The following is a 14,375-nucleotide window of genomic DNA, read 5'->3' as shown; positions in this document are numbered from 1 at the left end:
TGCTGTAGGATAGTTGATTAGTAGTTATATCAGGTCTGCTGTAGGATAGTTGATTAGTAGTTATATCAGGTCTGTTAGCTGTATGATAGTTGATTAGTAGTTATATCAGGTCTGTTAGCTGTAGGATAGTTGATTAGTAGTTATATCAGGTCTGTTGTGGGATAGTTGATTAGTAGTTATATCAGGTCTGCTGTAGGATAGTTGATTAGTAGTTATATCAGGTCTGCTGTAGGATAGTTGATTAGTAGTTATATCAGGTCTGCTGTAGGATAGTTGATTAGTAGTTATATCAGGTCTGTTAGCTGTATGATAGTTGATTAGTAGTTATATCAGGTCTGTTAGCTGTAGGATAGTTGATTAGTAGTTATATGAGGTCTGTTGTGGGATAGTTGATTAGTAGTTATATCAGGTCTGCTGTGGGATAGTTGATTAGTAGTTATATCAGGTCTGTTAGCTGTAGGATAGTTGATTAGTAGTTATATCAGGTCTGTTAGCTGTAGGATAGTTGATTAGTAGTTATATCAGGTCTGTTAGCTGTAGGATAGTTGATTAGTAGTTATATCAGGTCTGTTAGCTGTAGGATAGTTGATTAGTAGTTATATCAGGTCTGCTGTGGGATAGTTGATTAGTAGTTATATCAGGTCTGTTAGCTGTGGGATAGTTGATTAGTAGTTATATCAGGTCTGTTAGCTGTGGGATAGTTGATTAGTAGTTATATCAGGTCTGTTAGCTGTGGGATAGTTGATTAGTAGTTATATCAGGTCTGTTAGCTGTAGGATAGTTGATTAGTAGTTATATCAGGTCTGCTGTAGGATAGTTGATTAGTAGTTATATCAGGTCTGTTAGCTGTGGGATAGTTGATTAGTAGTTATATCAGGTCTGTTAGCTGTGGGATAGTTGATTAGTAGTTATATCAGGTCTGCTGTGGGATAGTTGATTAGTAGTTATATCAGGTCTGCTGTAGGATAGTTGATTAGTAGTTATATCAGGTCTGTTAGCTGTAGGATAGTTGATTAGTAGTTATATCAGGTCTGTTAGCTGTAGGATAGTTGATTAGTAGTTATATCAGGTCTGTTGTGGGATAGTTGATTAGTAGTTATATCAGGTCTGCTGTAGGATAGTTGATTAGTAGTTATATCAGGTCTGCTGTGGGATAGTTGATTAGTAGTTATATCAGGTCTGCTGTAGGATAGTTGATTAGTAGTTATATCAGGTCTGCTGTGGGATAGTTGATTAGTAGTTATATCAGGTCTGTTAGCTGTAGGATAGTTGATTAGTAGTTATATCAGGTCTGCTGTGGGATAGTTGATTAGTAGTTATATCAGGTCTGTTAGCTGTAGGATAGTTGATTAGTAGTTATATCAGGTCTGCTGTGGGATAGTTGATTAGTAGTTATATCAGGTCTGTTAGCTGTAGGATAGGTGATTAGTAGTTATATCAGGTCTGTTAGCTGTGGGATAGTTGATTAGTAGTTATATCAGGTCTGTTAGCTGTAGGATAGTTGATTAGTAGTTATATCAGGTCTGCTGTGGGATCAATAATCAATATCAGGTAGCTGTGGGATAGTTGATTAGTAGTTATATCAGGTCTGCTGTAGGATAGTTGATTAGTAGTTATATCAGGTCTGCTGTGTGATAGTTGATTAGTAGTTATATCAGGTCTGCTGTGGGATAGTTGATTAGTAGTTATATCAGGTCTGTTAGCTGTGGGATAGTTGATTAGTAGTTATATCAGGTCTGTTAGCTGTGTGATAGTTGATTAGTAGTTATATCAGGTCTGTTAGCTGTAGGATAGTTGATTAGTAGTTATATCAGGTCTGTTAGCTGTGGGATAGTTGATTAGTAGTTATATCAGGTCTGTTAGCTGTGGGATAGTTGATTAGTAGTTATATCAGGTCTGTTAGCTGTAGGATAGTTGATTAGTAGTTATATCAGGTCTGCTGTGGGATAGTTGATTAGTAGTTATATCAGGTCTGTTAGCTGTGGGATAGTTGATTAGTAGTTATATCAGGTCTGTTAGCTGTAGGATAGTTGATTAGTAGTTATATCAGGTCTGTTAGCTGTGGGATAGTTGATTAGTAGTTATATCAGGTCTGTTAGCTGTGGGATAGTTGATTAGTAGTTATATCAGGTCTGTTAGCTGTAGGATAGTTGATTAGTAGTTATATCAGGTCTGCTGTGGGATAGTTGATTACTAGTTATATCAGGTCTGTTAGCTGTGGGATAGTTGATTAGTAGTTATATCAGGTCTGCTGTGGGATAGTTGATTAGTAGTTATATCAGGTCTGCTGTGGGATAGTTGATTAGTAGTTATATCAGGTCTGTTAGCTGTAGGATAGTTGATTAGTAGTTATATCAGGTCTGTTAGCTGTGGGATAGTTGATTAGTAGTTATATCAGGTCTGTTAGCTGTGGGATAGTTGATTAGTAGTTATATCAGGTCTGCTGTGGGATAGTTGATTAGTAGTTATATCAGGTCTGTTAGCTGTGGGATAGTTGATTAGTAGTTATATCAGGTCTGTTAGCTGTGGGATAGTTGATTAGTAGTTATATCAGGTCTGTTAGCTGTAGGATAGTTGATTAGTAGTTATATCAGGTCTGTTAGCTGTGGGATAGTTGATTAGTAGTTATATCAGGTCTGTTAGCTGTGGGATAGTTGATTAGTAGTTATATCAGGTCTGTTAGCTGTAGGATAGTTGATTAGTAGTTATATCAGGTCTGTTGTGGGATAGTTGATTAGTAGTTATATCAGGTCTGTTAGCTGTGGGATAGTTGATTAGTAGTTATATCAGGTCTGTTGTAGGATAGTTGATTAGTAGTTATATCAGGTCTGTTGTGGGATAGTTGATTAGTAGTTATATCAGGTCTGCTGTGGGATAGTTGATTAGTAGTTATATCAGGTCTGTTAGCTGTAGGATAGTTGATTAGTAGTTATATCAGGTCTGTTAGCTGTAGGATAGTTGATTAGTAGTTATATCAGGTCTGTTAGCTGTAGGATAGTTGATTAGTAGTTATATCAGGTCTGCTGTAGGATAGTTGATTAGTAGTTATATCAGGTCTGTTAGCTGTGGGATAGTTGATTAGTAGTTATATCAGGTCTGCTGTGGGATAGTTGATTAGTAGTTATATCAGGTCTGTTAGCTGTGGGATAGTTGATTAGTAGTTATATCAGGTCTGTTAGCTGTAGGATAGTTGATTAGTAGTTATATCAGGTCTGTTAGCTTTGGGATAGTTGATTAGTAGTTATATCAGGTCTGTTAGCTGTGGGATAGTTGATTAGTAGTCATATCAGGTCTGCTGTAGGATAGTTGATTAGTAGTTATATCAGGTCTGCTGTAGGATAGTTGATTAGTAGTTATATCAGGTCTGTTAGCTGTAGGATAGTTGATTAGTAGTTATATCAGGTCTGTTAGCTGTAGGATAGTTGATTAGTAGTTATATCAGGTCTGTTAGCTGTAGGATAGTTGATTAGTAGTTATATCAGGTCTGCTGTGGGATAGTTGATTAGTAGTTATATCAGGTCTGTTAGCTGTAGGATAGTTGATTAGTAGTTATATCAGGTCTGTTAGCTGTGGGATAGTTGATTAGTTGTTATATCAGGTCTGTTGTGGGATAGTTGATTAGTAGTTATATCAGGTCTGCTGTGGGATAGTTGATTAGTAGTTATATCAGGTCTGTTAGCTGTAGGATAGTTGATTAGTAGTTATATCAGGTCTGTTAGCTGTAGGATAGTTGATTAGTAGTTATATCAGGTCTGTTAGCTGTGGGATAGTTGATTAGTAGTTATATCAGATATGTTGTGGGATAGTTGATTAGTAGTTATATCAGGTCTGCTGTAGGATAGTTGATTAGTAGTTATATCAGGTCTGCTGTAGGATAGTTGATTAGTAGTTATATCAGGTCTGCTGTGGGATAGTTGATTAGTAGTTATATCAGGTCTGTTAGCTGTAGGATAGTTGATTAGTAGTTATATCAGGTCTGTTAGCTGTGGGATAGTTGATTAGTAGTTATATCAGGTCTGTTAGCTGTGGGATAGTTGATTAGTAGTTATATCAGGTCTGCTGTGGGATAGTTGATTAGTAGTTATATCAGGTCTGCTGTAGGATAGTTGATTAGTAGTTATATCAGGTCTGCTGTGGGATAGTTGATTAGTAGTTATATCAGGTCTGCTGTGGGATAGTTGATTAGTAGTTATATCAGGTCTGCTGTAGGATAGTTGATTAGTAGTTATATCAGGTCTGCTGTGGGATAGTTGATTAGTAGTTATATCAGGTCTGCTGTAGGATAGTTGATTAGTAGTTATATCAGGTCTGTTAGCTGTAGGATAGTTGATTAGTAGTTATATCAGGTCTGTTGTGGGATAGTTGATTAGTAGTTATATCAGGTCTGCTGTAGGATAGTTGATTAGTAGTTATATCAGGTCTGCTGTGGGATAGTTGATTAGTAGTTATATCAGGTCTGCTGTGGGATAGTTGATTAGTAGTTATATCAGGTCTGCTGTGGGATAGTTGATTAGTAGTTATATCAGGTCTGTTAGCTGTGGGATAGTTGATTAGTAGTTATATCAGGTCTGTTAGCTGTGGGATAGTTGATTAGTAGTTATATCAGGTCTGTTAGCTGTAGGATAGTTGATTAGTAGTTATATCAGGTCTGTTAGCTGTGGGATAGTTGATTAGTAGTTATATCAGGTCTGTTAGCTGTGGGATAGTTGATTAGTAGTTATATCAGGTCTGTTAGCTGTGGGATAGTTGATTAGTAGTTATATCAGGTCTGTTAGCTGTAGGATAGTTGATTAGTAGTTATATCAGGTCTGTTGGCTGTAGGATAGTTGATTAGTAGTTATATCAGGTCTGTTAGCTGTGGGATAGTTGATTAGTAGTTATATCAGGTCTGCTGTGGGATAGTTGATTAGTAGTTATATCAGGTCTGCTGTGGGATAGTTGATTAGTAGTTATATCAGGTCTTTTAGCTGTAGGATAGTTGATTAGTAGTTATATCAGGTCTGCTGTGGGATAGTTGATTAGTAGTTATATCAGGTCTGTTAGCTGTGGGATAGTTGATTAGTAGTTATATCAGGTCTGTTAGCTGTGGGATAGTTGATTAGTAGTTATATCAGGTCTGTTAGCTGTAGGATAGTTGATTAGTAGTTATATCAGGTCTGCTGTAGGATAGTTGATTAGTAGTTATATCAGGTCTGCTGTGGGATAGTTGATTAGTAGTTATATCAGGTCTGCTGTGGGATAGTTGATTAGTAGGTATATCAGGTCTGTTAGCTGTAGGATAGTTGATTAGTAGTTATATCAGGTCTGTTAGCTGTAGGATAGTTGATTAGTAGTTATATCAGGTCTGTTAGCTGTAGGATAGTTGATTAGTAGTTATATCAGGTCTGTTAGCTGTAGGATAGTTGATTAGTAGTTATATCAGGTCTGCTGTGGGATAGTTGATTAGTAGTTATATCAGGTCTGCTGTAGGATAGTTGATTAGTAGTTATATCAGGTCTGCTGTGGGATAGTTGATTAGTAGTTATATCAGGTCTGCTGTGGGATAGTTGATTAGTAGTTATATCAGGTCTGCTGTAGGATAGTTGATTAGTAGTTATATCAGGTCTGCTGTGGGATAGTTGATTAGTAGTTATATCAGGTCTGCTGTAGGATAGTTGATTAGTAGTTATATCAGGTCTGTTAGCTGTAGGATAGTTGATTAGTAGTTATATCAGGTCTGTTGTGGGATAGTTGATTAGTAGTTATATCAGGTCTGCTGTAGGATAGTTGATTAGTAGTTATATCAGGTCTGCTGTGGGATAGTTGATTAGTAGTTATATCAGGTCTGCTGTGGGATAGTTGATTAGTAGTTATATCAGGTCTGCTGTGGGATAGTTGATTAGTAGTTATATCAGGTCTGTTAGCTGTGGGATAGTTGATTAGTAGTTATATCAGGTCTGTTAGCTGTGGGATAGTTGATTAGTAGTTATATCAGGTCTGTTAGCTGTAGGATAGTTGATTAGTAGTTATATCAGGTCTGTTAGCTGTAGGATAGTTGATTAGTAGTTATATCAGGTCTGCTGTGGGATAGTTGATTAGTAGTTATATCAGGTCTGTTAGCTGTGGGATAGTTGATTAGTAGTTATATCAGGTCTGTTAGCTGTGGGATAGTTGATTAGTAGTTATATCAGGTCTGTTAGCTGTAGGATAGTTGATTAGTAGTTATATCAGGTCTGTTAGCTGTGGGATAGTTGATTAGTAGTTATATCAGGTCTGTTAGCTGTGGGATAGTTGATTAGTAGTTATATCAGGTCTGTTAGCTGTGGGATAGTTGATTAGTAGTTATATCAGGTCTGTTAGCTGTAGGATAGTTGATTAGTAGTTATATCAGGTCTGTTAGCTGTAGGATAGTTGATTAGTAGTTATATCAGGTCTGTTAGCTGTGGGATAGTTGATTAGTAGTTATATCAGGTCTGCTGTGGGATAGTTGATTAGTAGTTATATCAGGTCTGTTAGCTGTGGGATAGTTGATTAGTAGTTATATCAGGTCTGTTAGCTGTAGGATAGTTGATTAGTAGTTATATCAGGTCTGCTGTAGGATAGTTGATTAGTAGTTATATCAGGTCTGCTGTGGGATAGTTGATTAGTAGTTATATCAGGTCTGCTGTGGGATAGTTGATTAGTAGGTATATCAGGTCTGTTAGCTGTAGGATAGTTGATTAGTAGTTATATCAGGTCTGTTAGCTGTAGGATAGTTGATTAGTAGTTATATCAGGTCTGTTAGCTGTAGGATAGTTGATTAGTAGTTATATCAGGTCTGTTAGCTGTAGGATAGTTGATTAGTAGTTATATCAGGTCTGCTGTGGGATAGTTGATTAGTAGTTATATCAGGTCTGCTGTAGGATAGTTGATTAGTAGTTATATCAGGTCTGCTGTGGGATAGTTGATTAGTAGTTATATCAGGTCTGCTGTGGGATAGTTGATTAGTAGTTATATCAGGTCTGCTGTAGGATAGTTGATTAGTAGTTATATCAGGTCTGCTGTGGGATAGTTGATTAGTAGTTATATCAGGTCTGCTGTAGGATAGTTGATTAGTAGTTATATCAGGTCTGTTAGCTGTAGGATAGTTGATTAGTAGTTATATCAGGTCTGTTGTGGGATAGTTGATTAGTAGTTATATCAGGTCTGCTGTAGGATAGTTGATTAGTAGTTATATCAGGTCTGCTGTGGGATAGTTGATTAGTAGTTATATCAGGTCTGCTGTGGGATAGTTGATTAGTAGTTATATCAGGTCTGCTGTGGGATAGTTGATTAGTAGTTATATCAGGTCTGTTAGCTGTGGGATAGTTGATTAGTAGTTATATCAGGTCTGTTAGCTGTGGGATAGTTGATTAGTAGTTATATCAGGTCTGTTAGCTGTAGGATAGTTGATTAGTAGTTATATCAGGTCTGTTAGCTGTGGGATAGTTGATTAGTAGTTATATCAGGTCTGTTAGCTGTGGGATAGTTGATTAGTAGTTATATCAGGTCTGTTAGCTGTGGGATAGTTGATTAGTAGTTATATCAGGTCTGTTAGCTGTAGGATAGTTGATTAGTAGTTATATCAGGTCTGTTAGCTGTAGGATAGTTGATTAGTAGTTATATCAGGTCTGTTAGCTGTGGGATAGTTGATTAGTAGTTATATCAGGTCTGCTGTGGGATAGTTGATTAGTAGTTATATCAGGTCTGCTGTGGGATAGTTGATTAGTAGTTATATCAGGTCTTTTAGCTGTAGGATAGTTGATTAGTAGTTATATCAGGTCTGCTGTGGGATAGTTGATTAGTAGTTATATCAGGTCTGTTAGCTGTGGGATAGTTGATTAGTAGTTATATCAGGTCTGTTAGCTGTGGGATAGTTGATTAGTAGTTATATCAGGTCTGTTAGCTGTAGGATAGTTGATTAGTAGTTATATCAGGTCTGCTGTAGGATAGTTGATTAGTAGTTATATCAGGTCTGCTGTGGGATAGTTGATTAGTAGTTATATCAGGTCTGCTGTGGGATAGTTGATTAGTAGGTATATCAGGTCTGTTAGCTGTAGGATAGTTGATTAGTAGTTATATCAGGTCTGTTAGCTGTAGGATAGTTGATTAGTAGTTATATCAGGTCTGTTAGCTGTAGGATAGTTGATTAGTAGTTATATCAGGTCTGTTAGCTGTAGGATAGTTGATTAGTAGTTATATCAGGTCTGCTGTGGGATAGTTGATTAGTAGTTATATCAGGTCTGCTGTAGGATAGTTGATTAGTAGTTATATCAGGTCTGCTGTGGGATAGTTGATTAGTAGTTATATCAGGTCTGTTAGCTGTAGGATAGTTGATTAGTAGTTATATCAGGTCTGTTAGCTGTGGGATAGTTGATTAGTAGTTATATCAGGTCTGTTAGCTGTGGGATAGTTGATTAGTAGTTATATCAGGTCTGCTGTGGGATAGTTGATTAGTAGTTATATCAGGTCTGCTGTAGGATAGTTGATTAGTAGTTATATCAGGTCTGTTAGCTGTGGGATAGTTGATTAGTAGTTATATCAGGTCTGCTGTAGGATAGTTGATTAGTAGTTATATCAGGTCTGCTGTAGGATAGTTGATTAGTAGTTATATCAGGTCTGCTGTAGGATAGTTGATTAGTAGTTATATCAGGTCTGCTGTAGGATAGTTGATTAGTAGTTATATCAGGTCTGCTGTAGGATAGTTGATTAGTAGTTATATCAGGTCTGTTAGCTGTGGGATAGTTGATTAGTAGTTATATCAGGTCTGTTAGCTGTGGGATAGTTGATTAGTAGTTATATCAGGTCTGCTGTAGGATAGTTGATTAGTAGTTATATCAGGTCTGCTGTAGGATAGTTGATTAGTAGTTATATCAGGTCTGCTGTAGGATAGTTGATTAGTAGTTATATCAGGTCTGCTGTAGGATAGTTGATTAGTAGTTATATCAGGTCTGCTGTAGGATAGTTGATTAGTAGTTATATCAGGTCTGCTGTACGATAGTTGATTAGTAGTTATATCAGGTCTGTTAGCTGTGGGATAGTTGATTAGTAGTTATATCAGGTCTGTTAGCTGTGGGATAGTTGATTAGTAGTTATATCAGGTCTGTTAGCTGTGGGATAGTTGATTAGTAGTTATATCAGGTCTGTTAGCTGTAGGATAGTTGATTAGTAGTTATATCAGGTCTGTTAGCTGTGGGATAGTTGATTAGTAGTTATATCAGTTCTGTTAGCTGTGGGATAGTTGATTAGTAGTTATATCAGGTCTGCTGTGGGATAGTTGATTAGTAGTTATATCAGGTCTGTTAGCTGTAGGATAGTTGATTAGTAGTTATATCAGGTCTGTTAGCTGTGGGATAGTTGATTAGTAGTTATATCAGGTCTGCTGTGGGATAGTTGATTAGTAGTTATATCAGGTCTGCTGTAGGATAGTTGATTAGTAGTTATATCAGGTCTGTTAGCTGTGGGATAGTTGATTAGTAGTTATATCAGGTCTGCTGTGGGATAGTTGATTAGTAGTTATATCAGGTCTGTTAGCTGTGGGATAGTTGATTAGTAGTTATATCAGGTCTGCTGTAGGATAGTTGATTAGTAGTTATATCAGGTCTGCTGTAGGATAGTTGATTAGTAGTTATATCAGGTCTGTTAGCTGTGGGATAGTTGATTAGTAGTTATATCAGGTCTGCTGTGGGATAGTTGATTAGTAGTTATATCAGGTCTGTTAGCTGTAGGATAGTTGATTAGTAGTTATATCAGGTCTGTTAGCTCTGGGATAGTTGATTAGTAGTTATATCAGGTCTGTTAGCTGTAGGATAGTTGATTAGTAGTTATATCAGGTCTGTTAGCTGTAGGATAGTTGATTAGTAGTTATATCAGGTCTGTTAGCTGTGGGATAGTTGATTAGTAGTTATATCAGGTCTGCTGTGGGATAGTTGATTAGTAGTTATATCAGGTCTGTTAGCTGTAGGATAGTTGATTAGTAGTTATATCAGGTCTGCTGTAGGATAGTTGATTAGTAGTTATATCAGGTCTGCTGTAGGATAGTTGATTAGTAGTTATATCAGGTCTGTTAGCTGTGGGATAGTTGATTAGTAGTTATATCAGGTCTGTTGTGGGATAGTTGATTAGTAGTTATATCAGGTCTGTTAGCTGTAGGATAGTTGATTAGTAGTTATATCAGGTCTGCTGTGTGATAGTTGATTAGTAGTTATATCAGGTCTGTTAGCTGTGGGATAGTTGATTAGTAGTTATATCAGGTCTGTTAGCTGTGGGATAGTTGATTAGTAGTTATATCAGGTCTGTTAGCTGTAGGATAGTTGATTAGTAGTTATATCAGGTCTGTTAGCTGTAGGATAGTTGATTAGTAGTTATATCAGGTCTGTTAGCTGTGGGATAGTTGATTAGTAGTTATATCAGGTCTGTTAGCTGTAGGATAGTTGATTAGTAGTTATATCAGGTCTGCTGTAGGATAGTTGATTAGTAGTTATAGCAGGTCTGTTAGCTGTAGGATAGTTGATTAGTAGTTATATCAGGTCTGCTGTGGGATAGTTGATTAGTAGTTATATCAGGTCTGCTGTGGGATAGTTGATTAGTAGTTATATCAGGTCTGTTAGCTGTAAGATAGTTGATTAGTAGTTATATCAGGTCTGCTGTAGGATAGTTGATTAGTAGTTATATCAGGTCTGCTGTAGGATAGTTGATTAGTAGTTATATCAGGTCTGTTAGCTGTAGGATAGTTGATTAGTAGTTATATCAGGTCTGCTGTAGGATAGTTGATTAGTAGTTATATCAGGTCTGTTAGCTGTAGGATAGTTGATTAGTAGTTATATCAGGTCTGCTGTAGGATAGTTGATTGGTAGTTATATCAGGTCTGCTGTGGGATAGTTGATTAGTAGTTATATCAGGTCTGTTAGCTGTGGGATAGTTGATTAGTAGTTATATCAGGTCTGCTGTAGGATAGTTGATTAGTAGTTATATCAGGTCTGTTGTGGGATAGTTGATTAGTAGTTATATCAGGTCTGTTAGCTGTAGGATAGTTGATTAGTAGTTATATCAGGTCTGCTGTGTGATAGTTGATTAGTAGTTATATCAGGTCTGTTAGCTGTGGGATAGTTGATTAGTAGTTATATCAGGTCTGTTAGCTGTGGGATAGTTGATTAGTAGTTATATCAGGTCTGTTAGCTGTAGGATAGTTGATTAGTAGTTATATCAGGTCTGTTAGCTGTAGGATAGTTGATTAGTAGTTATATCAGGTCTGTTAGCTGTGGGATAGTTGATTAGTAGTTATATCAGGTCTGTTAGCTGTAGGATAGTTGATTAGTAGTTATATCAGGTCTGCTGTAGGATAGTTGATTAGTAGTTATATCAGGTCTGTTAGCTGTAGGATAGTTGATTAGTAGTTATATCAGGTCTGCTGTGGGATAGTTGATTAGTAGTTATATCAGGTCTGCTGTGGGATAGTTGATTAGTAGTTATATCAGGTCTGTTAGCTGTAGGATAGTTGATTAGTAGTTATATCAGGTCTGCTGTAGGATAGTTGATTAGTAGTTATATCAGGTCTGCTGTAGGATAGTTGATTAGTAGTTATATCAGGTCTGTTAGCTGTAGGATAGTTGATTAGTAGTTATATCAGGTCTGCTGTAGGATAGTTGATTAGTAGTTATATCAGGTCTGTTAGCTGTAGGATAGTTGATTAGTAGTTATATCAGGTCTGCTGTAGGATAGTTGATTAGTAGTTATATCAGGTCTGCTGTGGGATAGTTGATTAGTAGTTATATCAGGTCTGTTAGCTGTAGGATAGTTGATTAGTAGTTATATCAGGTCTGCTGTGGGATAGTTGATTAGTAGTTATATCAGGTCTGTTAGCTGTAGGATAGTTGATTAGTAGTTATATCAGGTCTGCTGTAGGATAGTTGATTAGTAGTTATATCAGGTCTGTTAGCTGTAGGATAGTTGATTAGTAGTTATATCAGGTCTGTTAGCTGTGGGATAGTTGATTAGTAGTTATATCAGGTCTGTTAGCTGTAGGATAGTTGATTAGTAGTTATATCAGGTCTATTGTGGGATAGTTGATTAGTAGTTATATCAGGTCTGCTGTGTGATAGTTGATTAGTAGTTATATCAGGTCGGTTAGCTGTGGGATAGTTGATTAGTAGTTATATCAGGTCTGTTGTAGGATAGTTGATTAGTAGTTATATCAGGTCTGTTAGCTGTGGGATAGTTGATTAGTAGTTATATCAGGTCTGTTAGCTGTAGGATAGTTGATTAGTAGTTATATCAGGTCTGCTGTAGGATAGTTGATTAGTAGTTATATCAGGTCTGCTGTGGGATAGTTGATTAGTAGTTATATCAGGTCTGCTGTGGGATAGTTGATTAGTAGTTATATCAGGTCTGCTGTGGGATAGTTGATTAGTAGTTATATCAGGTCTGCTGTGGGATAGTTGATTAGTAGTTATATCAGGTCTGTTAGCTGTGGGATAGTTGATTAGTAGTTATATCAGGTCTGCTGTGGGATAGTTGATTAGTAGTTATATCAGGTCTGTTAGCTGTGGGATAGTTGATTAGTAGTTATATCAGGTCTGTTAGCTGTAGGATAGTTGATTAGTAGTTATATCAGGTCTGCTAGCTGTGGGATAGCTGAACTGAGTGGCTGGAGACGGCTTTACGTTATTTATTTAGGTTGAGTTGATCATCACTCATATAGATGCACGTAAATGCATTGTTCTGACCTGATATTATCTCTGTAATATTTTTGGTTAAAAAAAAGAAAAAACACATTTGAGGACAGCGGTGTTTCTCTTAATAATAACGCCAGTGTTGAATAAAACACACAATATCTGTTTTTGAATTAATTAATATACTCTAATCCCTAAATGATGTCCACAGTTATGACTACAAACTGTAGGCCTATGTATACATCCATCTGTGTTGAGATATCGACTATTTTGACTATTCATCAAGGGCCCGATTCAGACTTAGGAAATTATGCCTTTCTTACGTACACCTTTCCTATGCACTTCTCAGCGGTTGATATTCAGACTTACCTTATGAAGGTGCGTAACGGCTTTGCAGGCGTGGTTGCCAGAGCTGAATAAATGTAATTCAACTGATGAAATCCCTCCCACTTGATGACAGACAGATTTTTTCTGGTGGAATTTTCATTCAATTGGGGGGTTTTCAGTACACTTATCTTAAGCCATTTCCTTTAAATACGGTGCACCTTTAAGTTAGAATTTTGTTTGACAGACTCACTAGGATAACATCGAGAAAACGGTTTAAGAATATTAGGGATGATTGAAAGAGAGCCATGTAAATATATGTATATTCGTTTCAGTTTTAGCACCAATTAGTAGATTTAAAAATACTCTTATTTAGGGTTAGGAAAGTATTTATGAATCATGAAAAACAGGTTTGGAGAGCTTTTACGGACTAAAGAAAGAAAACTGTGGTTTGATTCCTTTTGAAAATTGTCACATTCAGTTCTTTAACCCATGGTAATGTTGGAAGATTAGTGTACCTGTAACTATAATAGGGAGAATAGTGTAACAATAGCAGGCTTATACCCTCGTCTATTACCTACACTAACCATGGAACCTGTGTGATGTCACAGCCAAGTATTGCGCCATGCGTCGGGGGGTTCCAACTTGTTACTGCTTCGTCTGCGCTCCATAATGATTTAACTAGCCTACATGTCTTTAAATATATATATATATATATTATCAACTGTTACTAATGATCCTCAGCAACAACCACAATGGCCGTGACGGCGTTTACATAGGAAGCAAATGAAGGAAAAAACAAAAAAAATTGAATTAAATGGAATGATAATGTAGGATGTACCAACTGAAGAGAACTAACAGTAAATTTGGCCGTTGAATGTGTGGTTATTAGGCCTACGGATGGTCGATACTGACGGTGTCTAATGTTTAACATGATAGAAATAGGAAACAGTGAAAGTCAGGGTGGCCTATAATAAAGATATTAGAGAGTGGCCATCCCTGCAAGTTAAAAGGCCGTACAGTTTAAAATTCTGCATAATGGCTCAGCATTTAGATCACCTTTACTGTTGGTATGTTTCAGTTAGCCGCCATATGACTGGTTTCAGTCATATGTCTCCAGCGATTTAAAAGGTAAAATATATATAAAACAAGATTCCCAAACAGATTACTCATTTACATTTACATTTAAGTCATTTAGCAGACGCTCTTATCCAGAGTGACTTACAAATTGGAAATTTCATACATATTCATCCTGGTCCCCCCGTGGGGAATGAACCCACAACCCTGGCGTTGCAAGCGCCATGCTCTACCAACTGAGCTCCTCTCTCTCAAGAGCTTGTGTCAAGTTGTAAATGACAGTGCATGGAATATGCTGTTATTTCA

The 14,375-nt window shown here is 36.8% G+C and overlaps 1 protein-coding gene across 1 annotated transcript in view; it reads right to left on the bottom strand.

Moving 5' to 3' along the window:
* Positions 1-14,375, bottom strand: part of LOC139578028 (SKI family transcriptional corepressor 1 homolog-B-like) — a 36,676-nt gene that overhangs the window by 16,529 nt on the left and 5,772 nt on the right. The window lies entirely within an intron of this gene.

The sequence above is a fragment of the Salvelinus alpinus genome, chromosome 6 (assembly GCF_045679555.1).
Source record: "Salvelinus alpinus chromosome 6, SLU_Salpinus.1, whole genome shotgun sequence".
Taxonomy (NCBI): domain Eukaryota; kingdom Metazoa; phylum Chordata; class Actinopteri; order Salmoniformes; family Salmonidae; genus Salvelinus; species Salvelinus alpinus.
Note: the sequence above shows the minus strand (reverse complement) of the source record. Positions and strands in the feature narration are given on the sequence as shown.